We start from the raw sequence: 17,158 nt of genomic DNA, 5'->3' as shown, positions 1-17,158 counted from the left end.
TGATTGCTGTAACATACCCAAGGGGACTATTTCAAAGGAGACATTGGAAACTAGGAGTTAAGGTAATTTTATAGTCAAATCCTCTAAACCTTTGGTTGCATCTTGTACATTATAGTTGCTGTACTTTTTTTTTTTTTTCCCCCTTTCATGTAGTTAGGGTGTCAGCCTTATGCACACTTTGTGCATCATTTCTGGATTTTTGCATATTGCTTATTCCCTGTTTGATTTCCTTCCTGATAAAATAATAATCTGGTCCTTGTATTTTTTTCCTGCCTTTATCCTCATTTTCATTTGTAGTTTCATCAATCAAAATCTTTCTGATATTGTTTTGGATTGCTTTATGCTTGTCCATCCTTAAGCTTATGGCTTGAGAACACCATGAAAAGCTATCTATGTGCAAACATAGGGTCCCATCTATCTATCTACTTGTAAAGCTTTACAAGTAGATAGATACATAATCTTAATGATACTTTCAACTCTGCCACCTCCACACTAATAAAACACTACAATAAACTCCTTTTTTGATTTCTTCCCATGGTCATTGCACCCATTACAACTATCAATGGGTGCAGAAGACGCATAGTTATAGAAAGTTTTCCACTTTGTTTGAAATTAAACTTTGCCAAGAAATTATATTCTTATTTAATCCTTTATCCAATCATAGTTTGCACATGAAGTATCTTCACAACTAGGTTACTTGTATATAGAGGTTGATAACTTCACATCAGATGCCTTAGTATCCCATAATGCAAAACACACCTCCTTTCAGGAATGTATAGTACTATATATATTAAGGGGATGGTCACTACTCAGATGGGTTTCAACCTTTATTGAGATCTCATCAGTTGCAGTTAGACTCGGAAGGGATAACAAGGTTGAATTAATGTGCAGGTCATATAGGAAAAGATGTGCTTTGCATTATGGAATACTGTAAAAACAGTCATAATTTAAAATTATGAATATTTTTACAAATTGTTTATGTTAGTACATTATTAGTTTTGGTTTCATAATATGTATTGTCTGCACTTGCGATGTGCCCGTTATTGATGTTATTTTGTCAAAATGAAATGTGAAGCATTAAAAAAAAATTTATGCACTTACTGGATTTGGATAGTTGTGTTAATTCCAAAAATTTTATTGTGTTTAAAATTATGTGCTGTGTTTTCTAAAGACGTTCTCTTAACACTAATGGAGACGACACGTCAGCCATTATATGTAACTTCTTGCTTGCCACTTTCATGGAGTGCACATGCTCACCGAGGAGTTTAATGGGTGATTGACATCTGACAGAGAGAGAGAGCATTCATTATCGAGGTAACAGAAACAACAAAAGAGCGTTCGGTTTTGAAGAAAAGGAGGAAAAACAAGGGAGAGCTAATGGAAGTTTAAGAACACAGACAGAGGAATTTTGTTCTTACGAAGTTTATTTAGTTGTATGTGACAGTAGGAGGAATATTAATAGAAGATTCTGAAAAAGGAATTGTGGAACTATGAGCCTTTAAAGTGTAGGAGTTAAGACTGTAAATAAGTATTGGTAAATAAAGGAAAATATTGCAATCGATGTTCTATAGGAATGTTCGTGGAAACGCTGATTGGAAAATTTGATCTGTTTTGAGGATCCTGGATCTATCTGCTATTTTTACTGGAAAAGGAGACAGAATTTAGCAACTTAGATAAAGCAGTAGAAGAAACTTCTTTTTGCTGGTACAAAAATTAAAAATTGAACTGCACGAGATAAGAGTACTTATACTTCAGTGAATTCAGAATATCTGTACTTCAGAGTCAGGAGAAATAATGTGTGCTACATAAGGGTGATGAGAAAGGATCCTATGGAAAAGAAGAGAATCTTATATCTTTGGAAAAAGGCCTTAACAAAGAAACTGACTATGAACATTTTGTTATTGTGTAAACAAGGTGTTTAGTCTAATAGACGTGATTAAGTATATGTTAAACAAACTAGTAATAGAATGAGTCAGAGAATTGGTGATCTCTAAAGTGTGTTTATTTTAAAAGGCCTTGGATCCAGTTAATTTTGTAGTTAGTTGGATAATTTTATTTGAAATGTATATATTGTTTTTGTTTATTAAATGTGTGTATTTTGTATTTGGTCTTGAGTCAGTGATTTTTTGGATTCTGAAAGAAACAGTTAAAAGTCATTGCACAATCGGAATTGAACCCTTGAATCTGAATATAAACATTCAGAAAAAGAAATAATCGTTCTATAGAGAATCTCATAACAAATGAAGATTGATAATAATTGATTAATAAATAATTCCTCTTTATAACAAATGGTGCAGCTGACCGACAGGATTGGTTGTGATTTAACTTTATTTTAGACTCCAGAAAGTAAATCTTGACTCAAGTAAAATGGCTACTGGAGATAGCAATTCTAGTGGCGAAGAGTCTTCAATTAAAAATTAGGATTTTTTAAGTTAGTTAATCCAACTTTAGTAATACCTTCTTTCTCAGGAGATAGTAGTGAGAGCGTAGAGACATTTTTTAGATATGCAGAAAAAATTAGAGATTTAGGAAAATGGTCAGGTTTTCATTTGTTAATTATACTTTATAATAAATTATTGGGCAAAGCCAAAATGTTCTTAAACACATCCCCTTTGCTGAGAGACACTGATAGTTATACAACATTTAAAAATTTGCTACTATCGGAATTTTCAAATGTGGGAGAATTGAGGACTAACATTTGGAAAATTCATCAGTGCACTCAAGGTAATAGGGCATCTGTTTCAGAGTATTACCACAGACTTTGGAGCATTGCTCATAAATTTAATGTTTCATCTGAAGAGAGATCCTCTTTAGAATGGTTGCTGTTTAATCAATTTAGGCATGGCCTTAAAGATAACTTTAAAGAAACGCATACAAGAAAAAGGTTAGAAATCTTGAACAATGTTTTCAGCTTGTTAGAGAAAAGGATGAGAGACTTAGAGATATATTTCATTCCACAAACTTCTTTTCAGTATATTGAAACTCATTCTCCTAATATAGTGGTTGCAGATAAAGTGAGAGAAGTAAGTTTCAAAAATGAAAATGTGCTAAGAAAAAGAAACAATCTAAAGAACTTTCTGTGAATTTCACTGAAAATATTCCAGAATCTGAGTTCAGTCACATGATTTGAAAAAAAATAGAGGAACTAAAAACATTTTTTAGTGAAGAAATAGAATGATAGCAGAGACCAATAGTGAAAGGACAGGAACTTCTGTTTAAGACGATATCTGATTTGATGAGCAGAGACAAGCGAGTTATTGTACCTCTGTACTGAGCCTTGATAAGACCTCATCTTGACTACTGTGCCCAGATTTGGTTACCTAGGTTCCTTCTTGATGGGGAGGAGGTGGAGAGAATCCAGAGGCGAGTGACTAAGATGATAGTGGGTCTATGGAATGAATCACATGAGAACAGGTTGAAAATTTGTGGGTTGCAGAAATTAGTTGATAGGCAGAAAAGGGGAGATATGATTGAAACATTCAAATTGCTAAAGAATCATAATTTAAAATTATTAATATTTTTACAAATTGTTTATGTTAGTACATTATTAGTTTTGGTTTCATAATAAGTATTGTCGGCACTTGCAATGTGCCTGTTATTGATGTTATTTTGTCAAAATGAAATGTGAAGCATTAAAAAAAATTTATGCACTTACTGGATTTGGATAGTTATGTTATTTTCAGAAATTTTATTGTGGTATAAAATTATTATGTGCTGTGTTTTGTACAAACATTCTCGTAACACCAACGGAGACGACATGTCAGCCATTATACCTAACTTCTTGCTTGCTACTTTTATGGAGTGCGCATGCTTGCTGAGGAGTTTGATGGGTGATTGACAGCTGACAGAGAGAGCATTCAGTATCGAGGTAACGGAAACAACAAGGGAGAGCTAATGGAAGTTTAAGAATGCAGACGAAGGAATTTTGTTCTTACGAAGTTTATTTAGTTGTATGTGACAGTAGGAGGAATATTAATAGAAGATTCTGAAAAAGGAATCGAACTGTGAGCCTTTAAAGTGGAGGTGTTAAGACTATAAATAAGTAGTATTGATAAATAAAAGAAAATATTGCAATTGATGTTCTATAGGAATGTTCGAGGAAACACTGATTGGAAAATTTCATCTGTTTTAAGGATGCCGAATCTGTCTGCTATTTCTACTGGAAAAGGAGACGGAATTTAGTAACTTAGATAAAGCAGTAGAAGAAATTTTTTTTTGCTGGTACAAAAATTAACAAAATTGAACTGCACGAGGTAAGAGTACTTATACTTCGATGAATTCAGAATATCTGTACTTCAGAGTCAGGAGAAATGATGTGTGCTACATAAGGGTGATGAGAAAGGATCCTATGGAAAAGAAGAAGAGAATCTTATATCTTCGGAAAAAGGCCTTAACAAAGAAACTGACTATGAAAATTTTGTTATTGTGTAAACAAGGTGTTTAGTCTAGTACACGTGATTAAGTATATGTTAAACGAACCAGTAATAGAATGAGTCAGAGAATGGGTGATCTCTAAAGTGTAAGTTCATTTTAAAAGGCCTTGGATCCAGTTAATTTTGTAGTTAGTTGTGTAATTTTATTTGAAGTGTATATATTGTTTTTATTTTATTAAATGTGTATATTTTGTTTTGAGTCAGTGATTTTTTTCAGATTCTGAAAGAAAAAGTCATTGCACAATCGGAATTGAACCCTTGTGCATATATAAACACTCGGAAATAGAAATAATCGTTCTAGAGAGAATCTCATAACAAATGAGATTGATAATAATTGATTAATAAATAATCCCTCTTTAAATGGCTACAGAGATTTAATCTCTCATTATAACAGTACTAAGCAATTGATGTGAAGTCATCAACCACTATATACACCCTCTATCCAAAAAGAAACTGAATGTTTTGAAAATAGAAGAAACTAGTGGTGTGCCACGTGATGCATCTTTTTGTTGTCGAAAGTGGCAACCTTCATTAGTGTTGTGTCAACTGTTTATGATATTTGTTTCATTAGAAGCTGAGTTATAGTGCCAAGAGTGACAGTGTATTTTGACGAACAGTCAAAAAATAAGTTTCAAACTGAGAGCTGCGATTGACTTTTGTGTTAAACTTGGTAAAAGTTTTACCGAAATGTATCAAATGCTTCAAAAAGCATACAGTGATGAATGCTTATCCTGTACTCAAGTTTATGAGTGGTTTAAGCGATTTCAAAGTGATCATGTGATGCTTGAGGACAACGAAAAGCTGGGCCATCCAAAAACTGGACTGAACAAAGTTAACATCCAAAAAGTGCATGATTTCATCAAAGAAAACCCGAAATTATCCGTGAGATTGATTAAAGATGAATTAGGGATTTCAAAATCAACTGTGCACAACATTTTGACCGAGAATTTGAGCCTTCGTAAATTGAATGTGCGATTTGTTCCCCACAAGTTGACTGATGACCAAAAAATGTATCGAATTGAACACTGCAAGGACTTCATTAAAACCACTCATAAGGACTCAAACTTCCTTGAGCCCAAAACAAAGCACCAGAGTGCTGAGTGGAACCACCAGAAGCGGGGAATCTGAAAAAAAAAAAAAAATTCGCTGGGAGAAGTCAAAAGTAAACACAATACTGAATACTGATTTGTTTCTACAATTCCGAGGCATCATCCAGAAAGAATTCGTTCCGCCTGGCCAAATGGTCAATGGTGAGTTTTATCTTGAAGTTTTGAAGCGATTGATAGCGAGAATTCATTCTGTACGGCATGAATATCGTGATGCGGGCAGCTGGTCACTTTTGCACGATAATGCACCATCTCATTGTTTGAACATTGTGAGAGAGTTTTTGAGCAAAAACCAAGTTTGTGTGTTGGATCACTCGCCATATTTACTTGATTTAGCACCCTGTGACTTCTTTCTCTTCCCTGGACTTTATTTGCCAATGAAAGGAAAGCAATACGACGCCATTGAAAACTTTCAAGCGGCATTAACCATAACCCTCAACAGTATCCCAAGAACCGATATAGAAAAACTCATTTAACAAATTAATTGACCATGCCAAATGCTGTATTGAAGCTGAGGGAGAGTGTATTGATTGAAATAATGATTAGAATAATTATAATTGGCCTCTGTTTTATTTTCTATTAAAAGTTCGGTTTCTTTTTGGAAACCAAAATTATATACAAAATTTCTTGGCAAGTTTAATTTAGAGATCAATGAACAAGTTTCTTTACCATTCAAGTTGATATTTTGTTATTGTTCTAATGTTTCTTTAATGCTTTGATTAAAATATATCACAGTTAAAACACTGAGGACATCATTTTGTTTGTATTTCCGAAGAAACACTGGGAAGGACGAAATGAAATTTGATCCTGAACAAATAAATTTTTTTCATGCATTTAAGAGTAAAATTTAGATTCCTAATGACTCCTGTTGATTACATGGAAAAAAAAAAAAAAAAAAAAACCTGTCTTCTTAGATAACAGTAGGACAAATTCACTGGCATTGTTGATCAGGTGGATAGTATAACCTACTCTCCAACCAGCAAGGTATGGGTTTGAATCCAGCTGTGGATATGGATGTTTGTGACTATGTTTAGGTAAGAGATGAATCTCATTGCTTAATGTAAGACCATCTGCTGGCTTATTGTTGGAGGCCTTAAATGGTTTGAAGGGTAAATTAGAAGCAGAATTTCCAGATTTTATTTATTTTGTATTGGGTATCCCTCTTTTTTCCCCTATCCCTTAGGAACGGATTGAGCCCTCCTAATGAGGGATTAAATATGTATTTCATAACTGTAGATCCGTGTGTGTTCACAGCGCTGGTTTGCCTGTTCTGAGGGATGAAAAACCTGAGTTTCCAGGTGAAAACACCCTGTACCTCCATCAGAAACCTGCTAACTCACCTTTAGTCGAAAGAGATCAGTTAAAGGTTCTTCACGTCATGAACGGGAATTAAACCAGTCTTTCTGACCAAAGGACTTCCTCTATACCAACTGAGCAATGGAGGCTCAATTTCCAGATTACATGAAAAAAACTAAAAATAAATCAAAGTATTATATATAAATCGACATCAAATTATATAAATATATAAAAAAATATTATTAAGGGTCAAAGCTGTATAACTGAGAGGAGACCTCCACATTGGCTTTAAAGGAATGTGGAGAACTGACCAGGGCTTCTGACCTAATGTCCAATTCTCACCTTCTCATGGTGCACCCTGTTAGGTATCTACCTGGATACTGAATAAACGAGGATGGGCTGGCAAATTGTTATTTAGCCGACCAAATTATATTCTTATTGTCTTAAACCACAAATAAAATGATAGTACAATGTGACAGAATTTCATACCTTCTGGGGCATTGCCCTGTTAAACAAGGCCTCCATTGTTTTTGCCAGGGAACCAGGGCGGACAGGAAAAAGTCAGCTACTCGAACAAATCCTGAAACACACCCTAACTCAGCATCACCAAAGTTAGGTACTATCAACATAAGAAGCCTGAATGGCAAAGAAATGGACCTGGCTGAGGAACTGGATACGTACCAGATTGACATAATGGGGGTAACTGAAAAAAAAAAAAAAAATGAAAAAAAGACAAAAGCTAGTGAGATCTTTATAAGCAATAAATACAAACTGCTCTATTCAGGCAATAACAATTAGGGAAAGAAGGAGCAGCTATAGTATTAAACACTAAATAAGATGCTAATTTTCTTGAATGGCAAGCAATATCAAGTAGAGCGACATGGGCAAATATCAGAATGGAGAACTGGACTGTGAGACTTATTTGTACCTATGGACCCCACAGAAGGTTCTATGGTATAAGTGTAGGAATTTTTTGAGACTTTTAGAGAAAGCATCTGACAGTAAAAAATGAAAAGTTGGTCCTTGTTGAGAATCTAAATAGCAGAGTAGGAAATGATTATCAGACATGGAAAAATATTTTGGGAAAATTTGGAGAAAAGAGTAAAACTAATAATAATGGCAAATACCTGTTGGATTTCTGCTCGGGACATGGACTGGTTATTGCTAACACAATGTTCTAATATATATATGGGGTGCTTAAAGGTCAAAGCTGTATAACTGAGAGGAGACCTCCACATAGCCTTTAAAAGAATGCGGAGAACCGACCAGGGCTTCTGACCTAATGTCCAGTCCTCACCTTCTCGGGGGTGCACCCTGTTGGGTATCTACTTGGATACTGAATGAACGAGGATGGGCTAGCAATTTGGGATTTAGCTGACCAAATTGTATTCTTATTGGCTTAAACCAAAATAAAAAATGATGGTACAACATTATAAAATTTCATGCTGGCTGGGATGTTGCCAATTTAAACAAGGCCTCGTTGTTTTGGCCAGGGAACCAGGGCAAACAGCAAAACGTCAGCTACTAGAACAAATCTGAAAACACACCCAAACTTAACATCATCAGATTTAAAGATTGGTACTATCAATGTATGAAGCCTGAATGGCAAAGAAATAGAGCTAGCTGAGGAATTAGGTAAGTACCAGATCAACATAATAGGGGTGACTGGAGGACCATGGGACGACTTTGGCAAGAATATAGAAAATAAATATCAAGAAGTAAAAAAAATGAATAAATATTATCTATCAATGAGTTCAAGGAGAGATATGATAGATATAGGGTGGATAGTTTGGGTCTCCTGCGATTAGTCTTCAGACTCCATGTAGGTGCCCGTATAATAATAACGAATTCAGAAAAGGAAATTCACTCACCATGCATGAAGTGTATATGTTTTATGTTATACAAAGGTGGTCTGGAAATTTTATGTTATACAAAATTTTTGTTCTAGGTGTTTCTGATAAACACCTAGAACAAAAATTAATTATGCTTATATATGCTTATAAATCTTATATATCCTAAAAGAAAAGATTTTTTGAAAAACATTTTTATATGAAAAACATGTTTTTTCTAGGTGTTTATCAGAACTTTCCAGAGTCCCCTTGTATGTTTTAGTAAATTTTGAACTTTGTTTATTGTGAAGAAATTCTGTAATTTGATTATTTCAATGTTTCTTTTATGGCTTTATAAATATTTTGGACATATGGGAATTTCAAAACTATATACGGTGTTGATATGCGGTTTTGGAAGAAGGCACATGATTAGAGCTCTAATAGTACCCATATATAAAATAAAAAAAAAAAGAAAATAAAAGAAAACTGAATGTGAGAATTACAGGGGTATTTCTCTACTGAGTGTTCCTGATAGGATTTATGCAATCATACTTGAGAAATGGTTGAGAAGGATTGTGTAAGAAAGCTTGGTAAAGAACACGATGGATTCAGGATAAATAGAGGCTGTCTGGATCAAATTTTCACTTTACGACAGATAGTTGAGAAATCATGGGAATATAACAAAGATCTGTATTTCAGTTTTGTCGATATAGAAAGGGCATATGAACAGGTGCCAAGGGAGAAGCTATTCAATACGCTACAGTTATATGGTGTCAGTGGGGCATTATATCAAGCAATATTTCATCTTTATTTGAGTTGTAAGTCAGGAGTTAGAATTGAAAGAAGTAGAGGAAGGAAGTAGAGGAAGATTAAATCTGATGTCAGATTTAACATTAAATCTGACATCAGATTTAATGTTAAATCTGATGTCAGACAAGGATGTACATTATACCCTCTGTTATTCATTATCTATATGGATCACATTATGAAGGAAAGTGATATTAAACCTGATATCAAAATTGGAGATGTTAATGTCAGCTCTTTGCTTTATGCAGATGATGTTATACTTCTAAATAAATCCGCTACAAGTCTGAAAGATTCTCTGACTAAATTGAATAACTGTTGCAATAGATATGGTATGAAGGTCAGCAATGAAAAGACAAAGACAATGAAAATAGTCATAAGCATTGAAAATATCAACTGCGCTGTGAATGGAGAACCTGTGGAACATTTCAGCTACTTAGGCACGATTTTTAGTGAAGATGGTAAATTAAATATAGAAATAGACAACAGAATCAACAAAGCTGGTATGGTAGGAAGTCAATTGAATAAATTCATATGGAATAAGAGAGAAATTAGCCTGAACACTAATTAGCTGTATACAAGACAGTGTTCAAACCAGTTTTAACTTAAGGATCTGAGAGCTGGATCAGAAGTAAAACACTCGACCAAAGACTAGTGACTGCAGATATGAGAGTCCTGAGAAAGATTAGAGGTGTGAACAGATGGTCGATGGCAATATCATATTAAAAATGAGGATATTAGGAAAGAACTTGGCATTGTCAGCATCATGGAATGTGTTAGCAGAGAGCCGTAGCAGATCGCCACATAAGCATGGTCATTCTCCAAGACGTAGATCACGCTCTAGAGATAGAGAACGCGAAAGGGAGAGACATAGACATCGAAGTAGATTGAGAGAAAGAGAACGTGTTAGCAGAGCTAATCTCAGGAGGTATGGTCACTTAAACAGAATGGGCGAAGAAAGATTAGCAAAACAAGTGTTCTCTGCCAGGTTGGTAGGAAAATGACCCAGAGGAAGACCAAGATATAGGTGGATTGATACGGTACGAAGTGCCTTAGACGATAGTAATATAAGATCTGATAAAGTTGGAGTCTTGACATGTAACAGGCTGATTTGGAGGAAAATTGTAGATAGAAAGTCAGTAATGAACTTAAGGATCTGAGAGCTGGATCAGAAGTAAAACACTCGACCAAAGACTAGTGACTGCAGATATGAGAGTCCTGAGAAAGATTAGAGGTGTGAACAGATGGTCGATGGCAATATCATATTAAAAATGAGGATATTAGGAAAGAACTTGGCATTATCAGCATCATGGAATGTATTAGTAGAGCTAATCTCAGGTGGTATGGTCACTTAAACAGAATGGACAAGGAAAGATTAGCAAAACAAGTGTTCTCTGCCAGGTCGATAGGAAAACAACCTCAGGTATGGAAACTATCATTATAGGTGGATTGATGCAGTACAAAGTGCCTTAGAAGATAGAAATATAAGATCTGATAATGTTGGAGTCTTGACAAGTAACAGGCTGATTTGGAGGAAAATTGTAGATAGAAAGTCAGTAATGATGTAAATTTTTCATGTGGTACTATCATATCCTGTACATTGCAGGAATTTGATGATGATGTTCCAATATAAAAATATGCATAAATTCAAATGGAGAGAAGAGGCAAGGCATGAGAAAAGTCTCATTGGCTGTGTTATTGTGATACTGATGTTCTCTCATTGGTGCAGGACATTAGAGTGTACAGAGGATTTGAAATTGGAACTATCACCATTTAATATTGAGCAGGATAAAATTGAATTTCATATCAAAAAGAAGAACATGTAAGAAAGTTTTGAAATTAATGAAAGGTGACCACTCTCAGATGTGAACTGTAGACTAAAATACATAAACATTATTGAAGAAAAAATGAAAGAGTTTGAGAACAGGAACCAAGCCTGGAAGATTCAGTGGCAAACCCTGATGTTGTCTGCAAGGATAGAAAAATCAGAACTTCATGGTTGACACAGGAAGTTAAAGAGGCAATGAAGGAAAATAAGAAAACAAATCGAAAGTTCCTGGCGAATAAGTCAGCTTGTGGTCTAGATGAATGTAAGAAAGCTAAATATAGTGTAAAACTAGTTAAACAAAAGTCATGGGAAGACTTTGGCAAGAACATAGAAAATAAATATCAAGAAGGTGGTAAGATATTCTTGAGGTTGTTGAAGAAGCTTAGAAATGGAGGAAAGAGTGCTGTAAAAGGAGTCAGAGATGATAAAGGTGACATGAAAACGGGAGAAAAAGATTTCCTTGAAGTATGGAGTAATTATTTCGAAAAATTGCTAAATGAAACAAGCAGTGATAGCACAGTGGTAAAAAACACTCAACAGGCATACAGTCAGGAATACATATTCATACTTGAAGTAGAAAAAGCCATCCAAGGCTTGAAATGTGGAAAGGCAGCAGGAGTAAATGATATTCTACCAGAAATGCTCAAGTATGGAGGTAGAAAAGTCTTACACTGAATAGTTCAGAGGGATGAATTCCAGATGATTGGAGTTGAGTTTTCATAGTATCCATATACAATAAAAGGGAAATAAAACTGAATGTGAAAATTAGAGGTATTTCCCTACTGAGTTTTCCTGGTGAGATATATGCAACTATACTTGAGAAATGGTTGAGAAAGATTGTGGAAAGGAAGCTTGGTGAAGAGCAAGCTGGATTCAGGCCAAATAGAGGCTGTTGAGATCAGATTTTCCCTTTACGACAAATAGTTGAGAATTTGTGTGAATATCATCATCATCAAATTCCTGCCATGTACCCTCAAGGGGTGTACAGGATATGATAGTACTACATGAAAAAAATTACATCATTACTAACTTCCTATCTACAATTTTCCTCCAAATCAGTCTGTTAATAATCGATGGATTTTTATATTGAGGAGATATTCATAGATATTATCATAATATTTAATCCTACCATAGAGATGATCTCTGTTTCTAACAATTATTTTTAATTTATTTCCGAGTGTACCTATATATTATTATACGCACAAGAGTTCACTCCAATTGGTGCAATGACCTTAACTCTTTCTTTCAGAATCCAAATAATCACTGACTCAAGACCAAAATAAAAAATAAACACATTTAATAAAACAAAAACAATATATATATATACACTTCAAACAACTTACGTAACTACAAATTAATTGGATCCAGGGCCTTTTAAAATTAAACTTACACTTAAGACTAGACTAAACACTTTGTTTGCACAATAAAAAAATGTTCATAGCCAGTTTCTCTCTCTGTCAAGGCCCTTTTTCGAAGATATATGACTTTATTCTTCATTTTCACAGGATCCTTTATCATCACTTATGTAACACACATTAATTCTTCCAAACTTAATTCTATCTCTTTTCTTCGGTAGAAATAATAGTTAGATCCGGCTTCCTTAATACAGATGAAACTTCCTAATCAGAGTTTTCTCGAACATTCCTTTAGAACGTAAATAGCAAATTCTTCTTTTATTCACTAAATGCTTATTGACAGTCTTAACTCTTCCAATTAAAAAAAAACTTACAGTTCTACTATTCCCTTTTCGGAATCTACTATAAATCTTCCAATTAGCGTTTCCTCCAATATTATGTTTAAAACGCATATAGCAATATTTTCCGATTATTTGTCAATACTTATTCCACATTGAAACTTAATAGCTCCACGTTTCCTTTTTCGGATTAACTATTAATTTTCCTCCGACTGTCACATAAAAAAAACTCAAGTTCCTCTGAATCTAAATATCTGCCAGCCTGTGTTCTAAATTCCTTCTGAATGCTCTCGTTTACTCTCCCATTGCTTTGATACCGAACTTGTCAGCTGTCATTCACTCATCAAACTTCTCGGCGAGCATTCGCACTCCTTGAAAATGGCAAGTGAGAAACTAGGTGTAATGGCTGGCACGTTGTCTCTGTTAGCGACAAAAGAGAATGTCTTCATAAAAACACAAAATTTAATATTTTCAATTACAACAAAATTCCTTTAAGTAATACAAATATCAAATCCAGTAAGTACATCAATTTTTTAACTTCTTTACATATCACTTTTAACAAAACAATTTCCTTAATGGGCACATCGCAAGTGCAGACAATGCATGTTATGAAACTAAAACTAATAAATATTTTAACATAAACAATACGTAAAAATATTCAGAATTTTAAATTATGATTATTTTTCCAAGTCTGTTACTTGTCAAGACTCCAAGATTATCAGATCTTATATTTCTATCGTCTAAGGCACTTTGTACCGTATCAATCCACCTATATCTTGGTCTCCCTCTGAGTCGTTTTCCTGCCAACCTGGCAGAGAACACTTGTTTTGCTAATCTTTCCTCTCCCATTCTATTTAAGTGACCATACCACCTGAGATTAGCTCTGCTAATGCATTCCTGGATGCTGACAATGTCAAGTTCTTTCCTAATATCCTCGTTTTTAATATGGTATTGCCATTGATGCCATCTGTTTACGCTTATAATCTTTCTCAGGACTCTCATATCTGCGGTCTCTAGTCTTTTGTCATGTGTTTTACTTCTGACCCAGCTCTCAGATCCATAAGTTAAAACTGGTTTGAACACTGTCTTGTATACAGCTAATTTAGTGTTCCAACTAATTTCTCTCTTATTCCATATGAATTTATTCAATTGACCTCCCACCATACCAGCTTTGCTGATTCTGTTGTTTGTTTCTATATTTAATTTACCATCTTCACTAAAAATCGTGCCTAAGTAACCAAAATGTTTTACTTGTTCCACAGGTTCTCCATTCACAACACGACATTTTCAATGATTCTGTCTATTTTCATCGTCTTTGTCTTTTTATTGCTGACCTTCATACCATATCTATTGCAACAGTTATTCAATTTAGTCAGAGAATCTTTCAGACTTGTAGCGGATTTATTTAGAAGTATAACATCATCCGCATAAAGCAAAGAGCTGATATTAACATCTCCAATTTTGATATCATGTTTAATACCACTTTCCTTCATAATGTGATCCATATAGATAATGAATAACACAGGGGATAATGTACATCCTTGTCTCACACCAGATTTAACATTAAACCATCTTCCTGTACTTCCTTCAATTCTAAACTGCTGACTTACAACTCAAATAAAGACTAAGTATTGCTTGTTATAATGCCCCCATTGACACCATATAACTGTACTGTATTGAATAGCTTCCCTCTTGGCAGCTTGTCATATGCCTTTTCTAGATCGACAAAACTGAAATACAGATCTTTGTTATATTCCCATGCTTTCTCGACTATTTGTCATAAAGTGAAGATCTGATCCTGATAGCCTCTATTTGACCTGAATCCAGCTTGTTCTTCACCCATCTTTTCTTCCACAATTCTTCTCAACCATTCTCAAGTGTACTTGCATAGATCTTGCCAGGAATCCAGCTTGTTCTTTACCAAGCTTTTCTTACACAATCCTTCTCAATCGTTTCTCAAGTATGCTTGCATAAATCCTATCAGGAACACTCAGTAGGGAAATACCTCTGTAATTCTCACATTCAGTTTTATTTCTCTTTTTATATGTTGGTACTATGAGAGCTCTACTCCAATCATCGAGAATTCGTCCCACTGTAAGACTTTTATACCACCATACTTCAGCATTTCTTGTCGAATATCATCTACTCCTGCTGCCTTTCCACATTTCAAGCCTTTGATGGCTTTTTCTACTTCAAGTATGGATATGTATTCCTGACTGCATGCCTCTTCGGTGTTTTTTACCACTGTGCTGTCATCACTGCTTGTTTCATTTAGCAGTTTTTCAAAGTAATTACTCCATACTTCAAGGATACCTTTTTCTACCATTTTGATGTCACCTTTATCATCTCTAACTCCTTTTACAGCACTCTTTCCTCCATTCCTAAGCTTCTTCAACAACCTCCAGAATACTTTGCCACCTTCTTGATATTTATTTTCTATATTCTTGCTAAAGTCCTCCCATGACTTTTGTTTAGCTACTTTTACACAGTGTTTAGCATTCTTGCATTTGTCTCTGTATTCTCTAACAGCAGAAGCTGACTTATTTGCTAGGAACTTTTGATAGGCTTTCTTCTTTTCCTTCATTGCTTCTTTAACTTCCTTTGTCCACCATGGAGTTCTAATTTTTCTATCCTTGCAGACAACGTAACCACATGCCTCTCTAGCTGAATCAATCAGGGCTTTCTTCAAGGCTTGCCACTGAATCTCCAAGGTTTGATTCCTGTTCTCAAACACTTTCATTTTTTCTTCAATAATCTTTGTGTATTTTAGTCTACAGTTCATATCTGAGAGCTGCACAACTTTTATTGCTTTATAACTTTCTTACATGTTATTCTTTTCAATATGAAATTCAATTTTATCCTGCTCAAGACTAAATAGTGATCACTTCCAATTTCAAATCCTCTGTACACTCTGGTGTCCTGCACCAGGTAGAAAACATCACTATCAACAATGACATAGTCAATGAGACTTTTCTTATTCCTTGCCTCTTCTCTCCATGTGAATTTGTGCACATTTTTATGTTGGAAAATGGTGTTAGTAATAACCATTCCATGTCCTGAGCAGAAATCCAACAAGTATATGCCATTATTATTAGCTTTGTTTTTTCTCCAAATTTTCCCAAAATATTTTTGTATGTCTCACAATCATTTCCTACTCTGCTATTTAGATCCCTAACAGGGACCAACTTTTCCTTTTTCATTGTGTCAGTTGCTTTTTCTAAAGCCTCAAAAAATTCCTCCACTTGTACCTTAGTAGAGCCTTCTGTGGGACCATAGGCACAAATAAGTCTCATTGTCCAGTTCCCCATTCTCATATTTGCCCACATTACTCTACTTGAGACTGACTGCCATTCAAGAAGATTAGCCTCGTATTTTGTGTTGAATACTATGGCTACCCGTTCTTTTCCTTAATTGTCATTGCCTGAATATAACATTTTGTATTTATTGTTCAGAAAGATCTCACCAGTTTTGGTCTTTTTTGTTTCAATCACCCCTATTATGTCGATCTGGTACTTATCTAATTCCTCAGCTAGCTCCATTTCTTTGCCATTCAGGCTTCTTACGATGATAATACCGATCTTTAACTCTGGTGATGTTGAGTTGGAGTTTAATATAATAAATTTAGTTTAATCCTTTATCCAAGTGTGAGCAAACAAAGTTTGCACCTGAAAGTATCTTCAGGACTGGGGTAAGGTGGTACAAAACTTTCTGCACCATAAACTTTCAAAATGAGTTGGGGTTTGTTTTCAGATTTGTTCCAGTAGCTGACTTTTCACTGTTCGCCCTGGTCCAATGGCGAAAACAATGGGGGCCTTGTTTAACCGGGCGACGCTCCAGACGGCATGAAATTTTGTCATGTTGTACCATCATTTTTTATTTTGGTTTAACCAATAAGAATACAATTTGGTCGGCTAAATCCCAAATTGCTAGCCCATCCTCGTTCATTCAGTATCCAAGTAGATACCCAACAGGGTGCATCACGAGAAGGTGAGGATTGGACATTAGGTCAGAAGCCCTGGTCGGTTCTCTGCATTCCTTTAAAGGCTATGTGGAGGTCTCCTCTCAGTTATACAGCTTTGACCCTTAAGCACCGTCTTAATTGGTCCAATGCAATTAATTGTAGGATGATGTTAAATACTTTAATTTATCAATTAATATAATTTTAAATA

The 17,158-nt window shown here is 34.8% G+C and overlaps 1 protein-coding gene across 1 annotated transcript in view; it reads left to right on the top strand.

Moving 5' to 3' along the window:
* rush (pleckstrin homology and FYVE domain containing family member rush hour) overlaps positions 1-17,158 on the top strand; it is a 226,074-nt gene that overhangs the window by 11,468 nt on the left and 197,448 nt on the right. The window lies entirely within an intron of this gene.

Source organism: Typopeltis vanoorti, chromosome 20 (assembly GCF_054136105.1).
Source record: "Typopeltis vanoorti isolate ZY-2024b chromosome 20, IOZ_Tvanoo_1.0, whole genome shotgun sequence".
NCBI lineage: Eukaryota > Metazoa > Arthropoda > Arachnida > Uropygi > Thelyphonidae > Typopeltis > Typopeltis vanoorti.
The sequence above is the reverse complement of the archived record's forward strand: the minus strand, read 5'-3'. Positions and strand labels throughout refer to the sequence as shown.